The sequence below is a fragment of the Lipotes vexillifer genome, unplaced genomic scaffold (assembly GCF_000442215.2).
Source record: "Lipotes vexillifer unplaced genomic scaffold, Lipotes_vexillifer_v1.1 scaffold419, whole genome shotgun sequence".
NCBI classification, from domain to species: Eukaryota; Metazoa; Chordata; class Mammalia; order Artiodactyla; family Lipotidae; genus Lipotes; species Lipotes vexillifer.
Window position 1 is genome coordinate 2,658,687 of NW_006786333.1, and position 17,739 is coordinate 2,676,425.

General features: G+C 44.9%; 1 protein-coding gene and 1 pseudogene across 1 annotated transcript in view; one reads left to right on the forward strand and one right to left on the reverse strand.

Annotated features, from left to right (window-relative positions):
- Nucleotides 1-2,902, forward strand: part of LOC103087378 (protein arginine N-methyltransferase 5-like) — a 114,427-nt pseudogene extending 111,525 nt beyond the window's left edge.
- The window catches only part of ST6GALNAC3 (ST6 N-acetylgalactosaminide alpha-2,6-sialyltransferase 3), a 591,033-nt gene that overhangs the window by 499,659 nt on the left and 73,635 nt on the right, over nucleotides 1-17,739 (reverse strand). The gene's annotated exons all lie outside the window — the stretch shown is intronic.

Genomic DNA, 17,739 nt, shown 5'->3' on the forward strand with positions numbered 1-17,739 from the left:
AAAAAAAAAAAAAAAAAAAAAAAAGCTAAACACAGGGCTTACATCTCTCATAAAAATTAACTCAAACTGGATCACAGACCTAAATGTAAATGCAAAACTATAAAATTTTTAGAAGAGAACAAAGGAAAAAATCCAGGCTACCTTGGGATTGGAGATGAGTTTTTAGAAGCATCACCAAAAGCATGATCTAAATTGGACATTATTAACATTAAAAACTTCTGCTCTGCAAAAGACTGTTAAAAGAATGAAAAGAGAAGCCACAGAAATTTGCAGATATTTGCAAACACATATCTGACAAAGGACTTGCATCCAAAGAACTCATGAAATTCAACAGTATGAAAGCCCAATAAAAATGGACAAAAGATCTGAGCAGAGATTTCACCAAAGAAGGTATATAGATGACAAATAAGCATATGAAAAAAATGTTTTACATCATTATTAGGAAATTACAAAATAAAGCAACGAGATACCAGAGCATACCTTATAGCCATACCTATTAGAACGGCTAAAATACAAAAAAGAAAATTGACAATGCCAATTGCTGGCAAGGAAAAAGAGCAACAGGAACTCTCATCCTTCACTGGCACGAATACAAAATGGCACAACCGATTTGGAAGACAGTTTGATGATTTCTTACAAAGCTAAATATAGTCTTAGCATATAATCCAGCAATCACACTCCCAACTGACTTCAGAACTATGTCCACACGAAAACCTGCAAGCAAATGTTATAGCAGCTTTATTCATGGCCACCAAAACTTGGAAGCAACCAAGATGTCCTTAAATAGGTGACTGGATAAACAAATTGGAGTATACCCACACAATGAAATATTATAAAAAGAAATGAGCTACCAAGCCATGAAAAGACATGAATAAATCTTAAATACATTTTGCTAAGTGAAAGAAGCCAATCTGAAAAGGCTATGTTCTGTATTATTACAATTATACGATACGATGTTCTGCAAAAAGCAAAACCACAGAGACAGTTAAAAAAAATCAGTGGGGTCAGGGAATCTCGGCGTGGGCAGCACGAGGGAAAAGGTGGCGGCGATGGTGGTCGGCGGTGCCAGTGGAAGTCGCGTGTCCAGCGGGAGGGACCTGAATTGCACCCCTGAAATGGCTGACACAGTGGCGGCTGTGGCCAAGCAGGGGTCTGATTTCCTCTGCATGCCCGTGTTCCATCCACGTTTCAAGAGGAAGTTCACTCAGGAACCTGCTAAGAATCGGCCAGGCCCTCAGACACGATCAGACCTGCTGCTGTCAGGAAGGGACTGGAATACACTAAATGTGGGAAAGCTTTCTCCACGGATTCGCCCAGACCCAAAAGTGGAGAAGATCCGCAGGAACTCCGAGGCAGCTGTTACAGGAGCTGAATTTGGGGGCATATTTGGGTCTTCCAGCTTCCCTGCTTCCCCTAAATCAGGACGATGACACAAACTTGGCGAGAGTTTTGACCAACCACGTCGCACTGGCCACCACTCCTCCATGTTCTGGATGTGGGTGCCACTTGGTGGCACCAGAGGACCTGAGAGATGCGCCAACTTCACACACAGAGGAGTACAGTGGAGAGGAGATGACATGGATGTGGTGGCACAACTTCCGGACCTTGTGTGATTATAGCAAGAGGATTGCGGTGGCTCTCGAAACTGGTGCTGACCTCCCATCTAATCATGTCATTGATCGTTGGCTTGGGGAAGCCCATCAAAGCAGCCATTCTCCCCACCAGCATTGTCCTGACCAATGAGAAAGGATTTCCTGTTCTTTCTAAGATGCACCAGAGGCTGATCTTCCAACTCCTCAAGTTGGATGTGCAATTCATCATCACAGGCACCAATCACCACTCAGTGAAAGAGTTCTGCTCCTGCCTCCAGTACTTGGAAAACTTGAGCCAGAATTGACCTCCACCCAATGCCTATGAACTCTTTGCCAAGGGCTATGAAGACTACCTGCGGTCCTTACTCCAGCCACTGATGGATTATCTGGAATCTCAGACACACGAAGTGTTTGAAAAGGACCCTATCAAATACTCTCAGTACCAGGAGGCCATCTATAAACGTCTGTTAGACCGAGTGCCAGGGGAAGAAAAGGACACCAAGGTCCAAGTGCTGACGGTGCTGGGAACAGGCCGAGGGCCCCTGGTGAACGCTTCCCTGCGGGCAGCCAAGCAGGCTGACTGGCGGATAAGGCTGTACGCTGTGGAGAACCCAAATGCTGGGGTGACGCTGGAGAACTGGCAGTTTGAAGAATGGGGAAGCCAGGTGACGGCAGTCTCATCGGACATGCGGGAATGGGTGGCTCCAGAGAAAGCGGATATCACTGTCAGTGAGCTTCTGGGGTCCTAAGCTGATAATGAGCTGTCACCGGATGATGGCGTGAGCATCCCTGGGGAGTACACCTCCTTTCTAGCTCCCAGCTTCTCCTCCAAGCTGTACAATGAGGTCCAAGCCTGTCGGGAAAAGGACCGCCACCCTGAAGCCCAGTTTGAGATGCTTTATGTGCTACGGCTGCACAATTTCCGCCAGCCGTCCACACCCCAGCCCTATTTTACCTTCAGCCGTCCCAACAGAGATCCTATGATTGACAACAACTGCTACTGCACCTTGGAGTTTCCCGGGGAGGTGAACACAGTGCTGCATGGGTTTGCAGGCTACTTTGAGACTGTGCTTTATCAGGACATCACTCTGAGTATCTGTCCAGAGACTCACTCTCCTGAGATGTTTTCATGGTTTCCCACCCTCTTCCCCATTAAGCAGCCCATTACCGTGCGTGAAGGCCAGACCACCTGTGTGCGTTTCTGGCAATGCAGCAATTCCAAGATGGTGTGGTATGAGTGGGCTGTGACAGCACCAGTCTGTTCTGCTATTCAGAACCCCACAGGCCGCTCTTACACCATCGGCCTCTAGCCGTGCCTGCAGGTGTCTAGAGCCCTGGAAGCAGCTTCAGGTTCTGCCCCTGTAGCACCGAAGGCGCAGTAAGTACACCATGGGTTCTGATTTGCCTTGCCCATCAGACAGGAGCATTTCAGTCCACTTTCCTGCCTTACGTCAAGATGGGCAAAGGATGAGAATTGCAGGGCTCACGCCACCAATCTGTGAAGACTTCAGGCCAAGGCATGAGGAATTCGTGTTGGATCTGCGGCTACTCCAACAGGCACTCGGCCTCAAGTGCTGTCTGGGATAGCCCTGAGAACATGTGGATTGAACAAATTTTCAGCCCTTTTCCCTGCCCATCTCTGTTCCTACTTTGATGATTTTGTGTAACGAGGAAATACAAACAAAGTGAGGTTATGGCCTTTCCTGCTCCAAAAAAAACGAAATCAGTGGATTGGGGAAGGGTTAAATAGGTGAATTGGTGAAGCACAGAGAATTCATAGGGTGATGAAGCTATTCTCTATGACACCGTACTGGCGATACCTGCATTTCTCAAAACCCACAAAGAATGAACTTTAATATATGTAATTTTTTTTAATCATGTAAAAGGTTAGAGGACCCAAGATGAAATGCAGAATGTGACCAAACAATCTAACTGTATTACAAATGTATGAAACAACCTCACTGAAAGGAGTGGAGAAAAAAAAAAAAAAAAAAAAAAAGGTGCTCCCTAAGCAACTTTGGAAATAAGCAGTCTGTAAAACTACAGCAAAGGAAACTGTACATAAGCAGCACTGTACTCTAGTGGATAAAGTTATCTTCCATGGGGGTCTTGTCAACAATTCTGACACTGCTATACATGCATACTGGAACTGAACAATTAAGTAAATACATGGCAGATGGTGGGAGCCAAGTTTACCATACTGTTGGAGTAGGAGATCACAGATCCCCAAGGGGAGGAGGCCAGAATGGTCCACGTGGTAATGGATTAGAATTGGAGACATCAGTATGCTCATGTTTAGCTTAATACAGATACAGATGGTTACATACACATCAATTTATAAATTAGTACATACACATACATTTCCCTGCTCTGTCCACTGAGAGGGCCTCTAAGCAACAGCAACCCTGTAGCAACAAGAACACTTAGTGCCCAGATCTTGGTTTTAATACCACCCTCGGAGAAATGACTAATTCTAGACCTAGGGCAGGAGATGTTAAGATGAGCCTGGAGTATCTCGTGTCAGAAAATAAGAAAGTACTCAAAAGAACAACAACCATCTCACAATGATAGAAATAGGTCAGAGGACACAGAGCAATGGAAAGAGCTCCCAGTGGCCAAAGCTGGAAAAATCTGAGCAACAAAGTAAAGTAATATTTTATGATAACCCGAAGTATAAAATAAATCTCCATGAATATCCATACTGATGTAAATAAACAATTGAATAAATAAATACATGGATGAGAAGAGATTAATTGCCTGGGCAGGAGAACTGCAAAGAATTTGTGTAGCTACTCTGCCCTCAAGAAGGTGAAGCATAACTCCCCACTCCTAAGTGTGGGCTCCACACAGTGACTTTTTTCCAAGAACACAGTCTGGATACGGGGGTAGTAACTTTACAGGAAAGACACCTGCTAAACACTACTGCAGCTAGGTGACAAAGGTCAACATCGACCATGACAAGTCATGTGGACAGTATGTGCCCTTGACAGGATGTGATGGGAATGGCATTTTATCTCTGAGGTCTACCTCTCAAAATCTGTAACCCAGGGCTTCCCTGGTGGCGCAGTGGTTGAGAGTCCGCCTGACGATGTAGGGGACACGGGTTCGTGTCCCGGTCCAGGAAGATCCCACATGCCGCGGAGCGGATAGGCCCGTGAGCCATGGCCACTGAGCCTGCGCTTCCAGAGCCTGTGCTCCGCAACAGGAGAGGCCAAACCAGTGAGAGGACCGCGTACCGCAAAAAAAAAAAAAAAATCTGTAACCCCACTCCAATCATGAGAAAACCTCAGACAAATTCCAACAGAGGGACATTCTACAAAATACCTGACCAGCGCTCTTCAAAACTGTCAAGGTCATCAAAAGCAAGGAAAGTCTGAGAAGCTGCCACAGCCAAGAGGCTCTTAAGGAGACATGACAATTAATATGACGTGGTATCCTAAATGGAACCCTGGAACAGAAAAAGCACAGTGGGTCAAAACTAAAGAAATCCGAATAAAGTCTGGGCTTTAGTTAATAATAATGTACCACCAACATTGGTCTACTAATTGTCACAAATGTGCCACACTAATTTGTTAATAATAAGGGAAACTGGGTATAGGGCATATGAGAACTCTCTGTACTGTCTTCACAGTTTTTCTGTAAATCTAAGCCTGTTCTAAAACATAAAGCTTATTAAAATAAACAAAAATAAACCATGCCTGGAGCATAGTAATGCTATATAATTATTAGCTAGTAATGATGCTGGTAGTAGTAGTCATGGATCGGGCGTGGGAGGGGGGAATATTTGCTATGTGAGTCCTTTATACTCTTCCTGTGGAAATTTAGTTTCAAGGAGCCAGAAAGCAAGCTGTCACTGTGCTGGTCGCCAAGCAACGACCACTCCCAAAACCTATACCCCCAACAGGAATAGCACTGCCAGCAGCTCTACTGATTAACACTGGTGACTTTCTAGGGAGGAGTCACCCCTCATTCTTACAAGTAAAGGGCAAGTCATCTCACACATCCTCCAAGGCTGACAAATTTTTTTAAGAAAAGACTGGTGTAAATGCAAAGATGTCCATAAAGAGATGCCTTGTAATCCGGAGGAACTTCTGACCAAGGGTCAAGGAACTGATCCCATACAGCAGCTGCCAGATGACCTGGAAACCCCACAAGTCCGAATGGTGGTTTTTTTAAATGGTAGCACTCCCTGATGTATTGAGTGAGTAAAACATGGCTTGCATTTCCCTTGCTTGAAATTTTAAATCCTCTCTAAATGGAAAATCTCCTGTCAGGCTGACCCACACCAACCATGGGTACTCTGCAGCTCTCGCAAAATAAGCAGGATCAACACAGAGGATCGAGGCTTCATCTTCCACCGACCTCCATATAAACCTGCCGCAGACACATTTACACCAAGTATGTGGGCAAAGGAGAAGAGCAGACTGGATGTACAGCACTTCAAAAGTAGACGTCGCTTCTGCAAGTGTAAAAAAGCCCCAGGGCTACAATCACATCTCATTAATGAAACACAAATAAGCAGGGACTGACTATGCTTAATTTACAACAGAAGTTTCCAGACACTAATCTTCCCATTCCTGCCTGGGCTGGAGAGTGTTATGTTCATAACACACCTTGAGAATGGAAGCTGAGACACAAAGTAGCATCTTAAATGCAGTGTGCCTCTGGGGACTTCAACTGAGAAGCAACCAGTTTTTCCCAGGTACTATCGCTTTAAGAGTGACAAGAGTGCCCTCTAGTGGGAAAGAAAGGGTCCTGCATGCAGGGTATAAACCTTGTGCCCGACACCTCGCTAACCTGTTGCAGGTTGCGTTCATGCTGTTGGTTCCTGCTATCTGTTTTCTCCTTTTCATTATCTTGATGGTGTCTCAAGAGAATAGGCCACATCCCATATACAAGAAAATTCGTGGGGGAAATAAATATACCCAATTGCAGGCGGACTGGGCCAGGTTCAGCTTTACTTCTCTCCTGATTAGCATCTACCTGGCCTATAGCTCATCTTCGACACTGAAAAGTCCGCTCCAACCACAGACAGCTGATATCTCCTCACCACTAATACAGACCGATGAGATATCATCTCACACCAGTCAGAATGGCCATCACCAAAAAATCTAGAAACAGTAAATGCTGGAGAGCGTGTGGAGAAAAGGGAACCCTCTTGCACTGCTGGTGGGAATGTAGGTTTATACAGCCACTATGGAGAACAGTATGGAGCTTCCTTACAAAACTACAAATAGAACTACCATATGACCCAGCAATCCCACCACTGGGCATATACCCTGAGAAAACCAAAATTCAAAAAGAGTCATGTACCTCAATGTTCACTGCAGCTCTATTTACAATAGCCAGGAGATGGAAACAACCTAAGTGTCCATCAACAGATGAATGGATAAAGAAGATGTGGCGCATATATACAATGGAATATTACTCAGCCATAAAAAGAAACGAAATTGAGCTATTTGTAACGAGGTGGATAGACCTAGAGTCTGTCATACAGAGTGAAGTAAGTCAGAGAGAGAAAGACAAATACCGTATGCTAACACATATATATGGAATCTAAGAAAAAAAAATGTCATGAAGAACCTAGGGGTAAGACAGGAATAAAGACACAGACCTACTGGAGAATGGACTTGAGGATATGGGGAGGGGGAAGGGTAAGCTGTGACAAAGCGAGAGAGTGGCATGGACATATATACACTACCAAAAGTAAAACAGGAAGCTAGTGGGAAGCAGCGGCATAGCACAGGGAGATCAGCTCGGTGCTTTGTGACCACCTAGAGGGGTGGGATAGGGAGGGTGGGAGGGAAGGAGACGCAAAAGGGAAGAGATATGGGATCATATGTATATGTATAACTGATTCACTTTGTTATAGAGCAGAAACTAACACACCATTGTAAAGCAATTATACTCCAATAAAGATGTAAAAAAAAACAAAATACAGACCAAGCCAACTCGTTAAGCCAGTAGGAAAGGTCCTAAAGAACACACCCAAATGGGGAAAGTTGCCCATTTCCAAGGGGCCCAACTCTGGGCAAATACCAAAAGGGTGAATATTTCTTGATTTTAACAGACCTTTCTCTCAAAAACAGCAGCCCAGAGCACTACCCCAGACAGAGGAAAATGAGAAATGAAGGGGCTCAGAGTCGATGGCCTGTTATAGAATATGGTTGTCCCCGTCCAGTCACTTCCTTAGAAGGCAAAAGTAAGTCACTCAAAGAAAGTCATGTGTTTTTTTGTTTTTTGTGGTTTTTTTGCGGTACGCGGGCCTCTCATTGTTGTGGCCTCTCCCAGACGCAGAGGCTCAGCAGCCATGGCTCACAGGCCTAGCAGCTCCGTGGCATGTGGGATCTTCCCAGATCAGGGCACGAACCCGTGTCCCCTGCATCAGCAGGCGTACTCTCAACCACTGCGCCACCAGGGAAGCCCATGTTTATCTTTTTTTAAACAAAACACATTTTGAGTTCAAAAGTTGGCAACACAGAGAAAGCTATACCAACAACAAAACACAGAAACATCTGAATTTAGAGAGTAAAAAGTGGACTCCCTTGCCCGGACTCATTCCCTGCTTTATTGAAGTGAATGAGGATTTATCCCCAATTGAAATCCCTTCTGCCAAACAGGTTTGTTAACCAGAAGTTACCAGCTGGTCTAATTTTCACACACAGGCAGGTGATGCCCTGAGCTGGGAGCAGTTCTAGTGGGTGGTCCATCTCCCCAGGGACTCACAGTTACTCTCTAGCCAGCCCCATAGGGACCCAAGGGAGGAGGCAGTGGAACGCCTGGCTTAGTTAAAGTTATTCCGGCAGTAGAAAAGGGTAGGGCAGGGTAGGAGAGCATTATCAGTGTCCTTCAAGAACATGCACCTTCACATGACACGCGAATAGGCAGTAGCCACAAGAAAAAATATCACAATAATATTCAAAGGAATGCAAATTAAAGCAATGAAGTTATATCGTTTTCTACTTATCAGGCTGGCAAAGTAAAAAGGAATGACACATCCGTAACTCAAGAAGATCGAAGGGAAGAGATACCAGAAACTACTAGAAAAGGGAGTAGAAAAACGGTCTCCCTGTTTCTGGAGACCAGATGCATCCAATGCCTTAAAAAAATGTGCTGACCTTAAGACCTAGCAATTCCCTTCTGGGAATTCTAAAGAAAGACTTGGACAAGCTTTTCCAATACGAAGCTCCCTTTTCCAAAAGTTTATAAATGATCACATAGTACGACTTAAACTTTTGGCCTCAGATAAATAAGAAAATGGAGACATGGTACTTCCCTGGTGGCGCAGTGGTTGAGAGTCCGCCTGCCGAGGCAGGGGACACAGGTTCATGCTCTGGTCCGGGAAGATCCCGCGTGCCGCGGAGCGGCTGGGCCCGTGAGCCATGGCCGCTGAGCCTGCGCGTCCGGAGCCTGTGCTCCGCAATGGGAGGGGCCACAGCAGTGAGAGGCCCGCGTACGAAAAAGAAAGAAAGAAAGAAAGAAAATGGAGACATAACTCAGCAACCAAAATGCATCCAAGAATTAGAGGAAATGGAAACGGAATCTCCAAGCCTTTTCTCCACTTCTACATGGTCTTTGGCTAATCCCATGATTAGCCCAAACCTCAGAATAACCTGTCATGTTTCTAAGCTAGTCCCATGAGTTCAGAGTCACACCCAGGCATTTTATTTCCAATGTAAACACTTCCGGTCTGCTAGGGGCTTTGTTTCTGCCAGTGGTCACGGTCAGCATCCTCAGCATGTGTTCCCCTTGGTGTAAGCTGGTTATGGTGCAGGCTGCTTAAAGCCTCCGGCTCAGCCTTCACTCTCAGCATTACCAAAGGCTCGTGGGCACTTCAGAATTGAAGAGCAAGCCCACTCTCACGTAACACGATGCTTTATAAGCAATCCTGACCCTTTCATCCAGAGGAGCTCCACACATGCATGATATGCACAAGGCACATGCGTCATCGCACCTGGCGGGACATGTTGAGAAGCTGCTCTTCTGTGATAAATGTTTCCTCTGCATCTTAAATAACCTAGATATTAATAAGCCATTGTTAAGGTGATGGCTGTCAGGCTCTTCTAGAATGGATCAGCCTTGTCCTTGGAAAAGCAAAAAGCTAGAAGCCCAAGTAAACACTTAAGACATGACAATGACAAAAAGACATGAATAATGAATACCTTCAAAAATATGATCTTCCTGGGAGACTTTATTTACACATTCAGCCATTCTTTGCTCTTTCTCTGGCTCTCAGGATTGAACCCCTTTGACAATTTTTCACTTAGAAGAAGACCAACAAATCCACGACAGAAAGGGAATATTGTTCCATTAATCTGATACCATACGCCTCATGAATCATTACAAATTTAGATTTCTGCCTTGAGTAGCCAAGTGGAAAGAGTACTAGAACCGGAGTCAGGAAACCTGAATCTCAAGAACTGGCTCTGTGACCTTGAGGTTCAGTTGCTTTTCTGAGTTTTGGATTCATTCTCTGTAAGGAAAATGACTAAGCTCCTTTGGAAGGTGAATCTGGGATAACAGCTGTAGCAAAGCTGCCGGTGCTACACCATATCCCCGTGGCCTTTATTACTTCACCCCTTGCATCTCTTTGCCCGAGACTGTCAAGCCAGCAGATCCTTCATGTCTCAGGTGGGATAACCCGGAGGCACCTGCGCTAACACTGTATCCCAGACTTTCCCGGTGGGGCCAAGTGCCAGTTGTCCACAGGGACAGCTTGCTTGATAACACGTCCTTTGCTGACATCCTTCCTCCTGTTTTCGGGATCCTCTCCCATATAACTAATGCACCCTGGAATTCTTGTCTCAGGTTCAGCTTCTGTGGAAACCCAAACTAGAGCAGGGGGTTATGTGCCTTTCTATCAGGGTCTCGGTCTTTGCAAATGGCCTGTCCTTAAACAGTTACTCTTTCCTTGTGATGTGAGAAGGAGGTAATTTTCTCCAGAGCTGACAGGAATGCAGAGTTTCGAAAGTGAGACGGCTTAGCTGTGTATCTCCCCTCTAACAAGGGGGGCTCTGATGGCTCCTCCTGACACCCTAGCAGAGTCCTCACCAAGGAATCCCCAACAAAGGCAGAGGGCAATGATCTAAAGACATCAACACAGGGCCACTACCCCACTTCCTGGGCTCCCTGTTCCCTCTCTGATAGGGACCCCCAGTGTGTTAATACACGCTTAGAAAGAGGCCCAAATGCCAGAAATGTCAGGTCACAAAGCAGGCTGAATGGGAGTTGTGGCTGAAGATTGGAGGCGTAACCACTCTTCAGTGTCCAAGAGGTTGAAATGTCAGGATTACAGCCCAGAGTGTAACGATGCTACAGGAGTCCCGGCTCCACTGAGACCAAGACAACCTCTGGCTTGGCAGAAACAGGCTCAGCTGCAGCCAAGATCTGCTGAAATGTCACCTCTGGTTCCCAGCCTGCTGTATGTTCAGGCCACCGTTTGATCATCACTGGAGAAATCCTTGCACCCAGTCTGAGGTGCTGTCATCATCCAGATAAAACAGATGGAAACCAAGCAGTGAGTGTACACTGTTTACCCATCTCTGTACTCATGAATCTGGAGATGTTTCACAGTGTCCCACCATCGCCCCACCCCTGTGCAAGCCACACTCACAGGGGATCTGCTGGGCCTTGTGAGTTTACGCAGCGCTGCTTTCCGTGGCTGGTTGCAGAAAACTGGCACTATCCACAGAAAATCTTAGATCACAAAGGGAAAGACATGATGAAGAGAGAGCATGCTAAAGCTCCAAGGAAATTTCAGTAAGGGAGATGTGAAGGAGCAAAAGGAAAAAAGGCAATGAGAAGGGAATGGAGTCTACCTAGACCGAGACAGGACAAAACCTCTCCACTCACCGATTTCACCGTCACCAAAAGAAAAGTAAACCTGATTCATCACCGTTGGCTTTACTTGACACCTTTAAAGAAGAGAGGAAGCAGGAACAAAAGAGAAAAGGTAAAAGAGGAAAGCTGAGATCAACTTGAAAGATGTACGCCTTTCACACCAGAGCACTCAACATAAAAGCCAGTCCCCCAGGCGGTGACTGGTGAAGATCCCTTCACGAAACACAAAGAAGTTTCCCTTCAGGAAATAGAAAGAAGCTCTTAAATTGGGACTGAAAATGTGATCTTCAGTGCTAGAATATCTTAGAGATAATCTAGCCAATCTCCTCATTCGACACAGGAGGAATTACAATCCAGAAATGTACAGGACCGTGTGTGGAAATGTGAAGACATCTGCATTCTCCTGAGCAGATCTAGCACCACTGCCAGAGTACAAACTCAGGTCATCTCCACGCTCTAGAGAGGGACGTCAAGCATTCATCTCAAGGGCACAAGTGAGACGCAGATGCTTGGAGAGCACTGCTGCAGTCTACTTGGTGCATCCTGAGACACAAATGGGGCTTACTTTACTGGAACCCAATGTTGGGTTTGTTCCATTCATTTATAAGTGAATGAAATGAGATTCTTACTTAAGAATCTCACCACATCATCCAAGAAATGTCACCCAACGGACTAAACAACTCATAAAGGCCCTCCTTTGCTTAAAGGTCTGCTTACAGACTAATAGGGAATGCCAGACTCCCAGGAAAAATACACCTTTCCACTGCACTTCTTGTACTAGCCTCTTCTTTTAAATGCCTGGACATGGCAGACTGAGACCAACCATGTCCTGCTCCTTGCTTTACTTAGTTGAATGGCTTTTGAAGGCGAAATCCTGCATTTTTGTCTTTGAAACAAAAATGACTTGATTATTATGTGTCAGGCACAGAAGGATGAAAAAGATTCAGGCCCTAGGACCCCAGATGCCAGAAAGGCTGAGAGCATCATCCACACTGTCCTGGCCATTTAGAGAGTGATCACCAGGTGCTACACACTGTGCTCCAAATTACACATGAATTCTCTTATCTGGTTCTTGCCACAACACTATGAGGCAGTCACGCTATCCCCATTTCACAGATGAAGAAACTGAGGCTTAGGAAAGGAAGATAACTATGGTTACACAACTAGTACATGGGAATCTGAGGAAGAAAGTCTGCCTGGTTCCCAAGCCTTTGCCATCCTACGTCCCAAATAAACATATATTTTTATTCATTTGGTCAATCCCCACCTTGGAACAGAACAAGTCATGGCTGGTGATACATGAATAAATGGAAAAGCTGTGGGGGATTAGAGAGGGTTTATGAGAGAGAGGACAAGTTATGGATTGGTTGCTGCTGAGTCCCCTGGGGACAGGAGACAGGCTGTGGAAGAGACAGAATGACACACTTTCTTGTGGCTCAGTGGAAAGCCCATGTCAGCAGCCTTAGAACACACACACGGGGCTTAGAGCTGCCCGAGAAAATGTACTTTGCATAAAAGAGAATTGCAATTTCCCAGCATTTGTTTATACATGTGGGAGTGTCTGAATTTCCTCTGAGGGAAGGGAGGGGAAGCAAATAACAAAGAGAAAGAATTAAAGATACTGGGGGAAAAAAATTAAACAGAAATTTTGCTGTGAAGTGGGAAACCTGTTTGCCCAAAAGAGGGAAAAAAGAATGAAATGTGCGAATGAAACCAAAAAGAAAAGAAACTCATCCAGCCCCTGGCCACCCTCCCATCTCTCAATTCTTAGCCCATCCTCTCCTAACGTGATGAGCAGCTGAAATTTTTGCAACCCAAGCTTTATAACATACCAAAGAATTGTCTTCTGGGAAAAAAGAAACATTGGAGAATTAAAAGTTCCCAGTAACAGACTGTTGAGGATGTCAAGCATTCACGTCAAAGGCTCAAGTGAGGATGCAGAGGCGTGACAGCACTGCTGCAGTCCACCCTGTGCAGAAAAGACACAAACAGGGCCCACTTCACAAAAAGCACAATCTTGGGTTTGTTCCCTTCATTTATAAATATATTGAGCATATTCCACAGTGACGTAAGAGGCAAACATGAATACCCCAGGATCCTTTTTCAGCTTAAAAGTAACTTTACTGCAAGGCTGACTGTATTTACTGACAAGACAGGTATAAAGAACAACATTCCAAAGAGAGGGATCCTTACAATGAGATGATTAGAGAAGACTCTTTGGAAGAAATGGTACTTAGGGAGATTCTGAAGGGTGTAGAGAGATGATGTCAGATCAAGATGAAGGGCTAAAAGAAGTGAACAAGAACAAGGAGAGAGCAGAGAATCAACACTGAGCACAGGCAGGAGACAAAACTGAGAGCACTTCATCATTCGTTCAATCTATATTTGAAACATTTACTGAGCACCTACCACTTGCTAGACATTGTTGTGGATGCTTGGGATACACACGAACAAAACAAACATCCCAGTCTCATGGAGTGCACATTCTAGTTGAGGAAGACAAGCAATAAACAAAATAAATAAATGGTACAGTCAGGATGCTGAACTCTGGGGAAGGGAGAAGTGTGGTTGCCAGCTGGTTGGTCCAAGAGGGTCTTGAATATCAGATTAGGGTGTTTGAATTTGATTTCACAGACAATGAAGAGGCAAAGGAGCTTTTCTGAGAAAATGTCTTGGCAGTAAAATCAGTGATCAGTAGAGGTTAGTTATTGGTGGTGGTGGTGAATTCAGGACGAACTTAAGAATACTAAATTTGCAGCAGCACATGAGATCGTTAGACACAGCATAGAACGGAGGGAGGCACGTGGGAGAGATACTAAGGAAGAGGTCCCGAAGTGCATTCCACTGAACACTGGTCTTGCTCGATATTTCTTAAGAGGGTTCTACCAGGAAAGAAATGTCAGAATAAGACACCCAACAACCTAACCGCCACCTGGCAGCATATTAAAGGTTCTGAGTTGTCCTGTGGTTAAATAAACAAGCAGAACCATGTTTAATTCTGTCTAAATCAGCAATTTGCACCCTTTCTTGACCAATTAATTTTTTTAGGGGTCAAGAAGAGCAGAATACCTATTAAAACCTGGCAGGACAAAGTTTGTGAACCACAGATCAAGTGAGAAAGTAATCAAACCCCGTAAATTCTAAGGAGAGGATGGATCTGCGAAGGAGAGAAGCAGCTGAATGGCAAGCTGAGGCAAACGCCTGATGGGAGTAGCCAGAACAGGGAGGAGGATAGGGGAGGAGCCGCCAAAGTCAAAGAAGACAGGAGGATGCCAAGATGCCACTAACACAATTCTCAAGAACGTCTCAATCAAAAGTTGAGGGGCTTCCCTGGTGGCGCAGTGGTTGAGAGTCCGCCTGCCGATGCGGGGGACGCGGGTCCGTGCCTCTGTCCGGGAGGATCCCACATGCCGCGGAGCGGCTGGGCCCGTGAGCCATGGCCGCTGAGCCTGCGCGTCCGGAGCCTGTGCTCCGCAACGGGAGAGGCCACAGCAGCGAGAGGCCCAAGTACCGCAAAAAAAAAAAAAAAAAAAAAAAAGTTGAGGCACCTCTGGTAAGGTGCAATGAATGCTAACTGACTTATTCTGAAAGCCTTCCATCTGACAGCAACGAAAACAAAGAATTAAGAAAGGGATAATCTTCCTTTTATAAAAACAGAGAAGTTACAGCTTCAGACAGGCAGAAACCTAGATCACTCCTGCAATCAATCCTGAAGGGATGGGGAAGGACAGTGCATTTTGAAAAAGCAAGAAAACAAGAAAATGTTGTTTAGAATTAAGCCTTGTTTAAGCAGGCTAGGAATGTAAAGAACATCTTAAATCATCAATCTTGAAAAGCACATCTTGTCCACTCACACAGGCATATATAATTCAAGCATCTCTTGTCCTCAGCTGCTTACAGGTTGTCTGTATTTATTAAATTGCCCTTTACATCTTTCAGCTGGCAATAAGTTTTATAAAACAAAGACCCAAGGAGCCATTTCTGTTTATTTACCAGGTTGTCTTACAAGACCAGTACAGATCCAGATTATCAAAGTCACCCCCTAATCAGAGAGCAAATTTATAAATTAATCATTTAATCACTTACAAGTCCGCAGTGGAAAAAAAACTCAGAATAACATAAATTTCTTTTCTGATCCCACTACTCAGGAAAAGCCATTGAGAAAGCAGAAGATGATTTACACATGTTAAAATTTTAAAGCCCCTATTAAACTGTCATGTGAAATTCAAATTTATCTAATTTTTCAACACATATAGAATTTACTCTCTAACTCATAAATCCCAGAAATTCTGTGATGTCATTACTACAGCATTAATGCAGATACATCTATTTAAAGAACCATGCAGTCCTAAATCAGAAGTGAGTTTCAAGTCACTAATTATTACCATAATTTTAAAAGAACAGTACACCTGAATAGTATTTTGACCCAGAGGTGCTTCTCAAACAGTAATGGGAGGAACTTATTAAGCTGCAGAGTCTGATTCAGTAGGTCTGAGGTGGGGTCTGGGATTCCACATTTCTAACAAGCTCCCCAGAGATGCCCATGGTGTTATATATACCGCACTCTTTGAGTGGCAAAGCAATGGATCATATTCCCGGGCTGAGGCTTAAGGGGAGGCAGCATGGCTAGATGAATTAAGCTGAAAGTGAAAGCGACTGAACTGCTTTCTTAGTTTGCCTGGTGAATCCTGTTGAACCTTCTATAAAAGTGTTGCCGCCCCTTCTGTTTGGTTACACTTGGAAAGCTCAGGTTCTAAAATCATACGTGCAAATTGTGGAAGAACAAATGCAAGGGAGAAACATGAAACTGTGATAATAGCATGGTGTTGGTGCAAGACTGTACTCTGAGCTGCTAAGAATAATAAAGAGGGGGATTCTTAGCTTAGTCTGGGTTAAGGTACAGGATTCAGATTTCCCAGCTGATTCTTAGGACCACACAAGTTCTCGACAAGCTACTGCAAGATAAGCATTCTTCTCATTTTGCAATAAAGGAATTGGAAACACAGAAGATGCACAAGCCCACTCAACTCATAACAGAGCTAAGATTCAAACCCAGGAGGTTTTCTGACACCAAGAAATAAGTTCTTTCCTCTATATTACACAACATGCCAAGGAGAGCCCCAAACCACTGTTGGTAACCAATATTTGAGAAAATCATTGATGTCAAACTTTCAAGAAATAAAAACTGCAGTAACTGTAGACTAGTTTGCTTAACAAAACTGGGGACAGGGAGGGAAAGTGGAGCGTTGTACTTATTAAAAGAGGTGGTGAACATTAGAAGCCGGCACAGGTTCACTGTCCAGACGAAATGAAGGCTCCACTAGGGCAGGGGGGATGTGTCCCTGTCTATTTTCCTCACTGCTGATCGCCAAGATGCTCAAGCCGTGCTTAGTCTACAACAGGTACTGAATAAATATTTGTCCAATGGCTGAACAAATGAATAAACCAGAAAGAGGCCAACACACTCCAACATTTACTGAGCTCCTAGTAGGGGCCAAGCACTATGGATGTAAAAATAAATAAGATTCAGTCCGTGACAGACTTCCCTGGTGGTACAGTGGCTAAGGTTCCGCGCCTCTACTGCAGGGGGCACGGGTTCAATCCCTGGTCAGGAAAATAAGATTCTGCATGCCAGGCGGAGCGGCTAAAAAATTTTTTAAAAAAAGATATAGCCCCTGACTACAAACAGTTAACATCTGTTTTCTTAATAATACTTTGGAAAGAAAGCTATGTGACACTTGATGTTCTGATTGCTCCTTTCTCCTTCCCTTTTCTTGGCCTCTGAGCAGACATTCGTGACACTTCTCCACCCATTGGGGCCGAGCAGCACGCTTCCCCGTCCTCTCATTCCGTGCCCAAGAGCCGGCTGTTATACCCGAGCCCTCCTTTCTCAGTAAGGCATTGTGTTGAAGTGAGAAAAACATGGGCGCTGGAGTTTTAAAAATCTGGCTCTTTAATTGAGTGCTTCTACGTACTGGAGACTGCTCTGAGCACGTTACTGATACCAATCATTTAGTCCTCACAGCAACTGTGCAAGGGGACATCACACCATTTCACAGATGAGGAGACTGAGGCCCAGAAAGGCTAGGGACTTGCCCAAGGTCAGCCAGCTAGGAAGTGGCCAAGTGAGCTTAAAACCTGGACAATCTGGCTGTAGAAGTCATTCTTCTAACCATTCTCCAAACTACCTCTCAAAGGCGCTGGTGATCACGCTGTCGGATTCACAGTCTTCCTCTCAAGCACATGTTTGGTACCTGAGACTGAGTGGCAGTGATCCCATCTGCTTCAGCAGGGAAGACCGACTTTG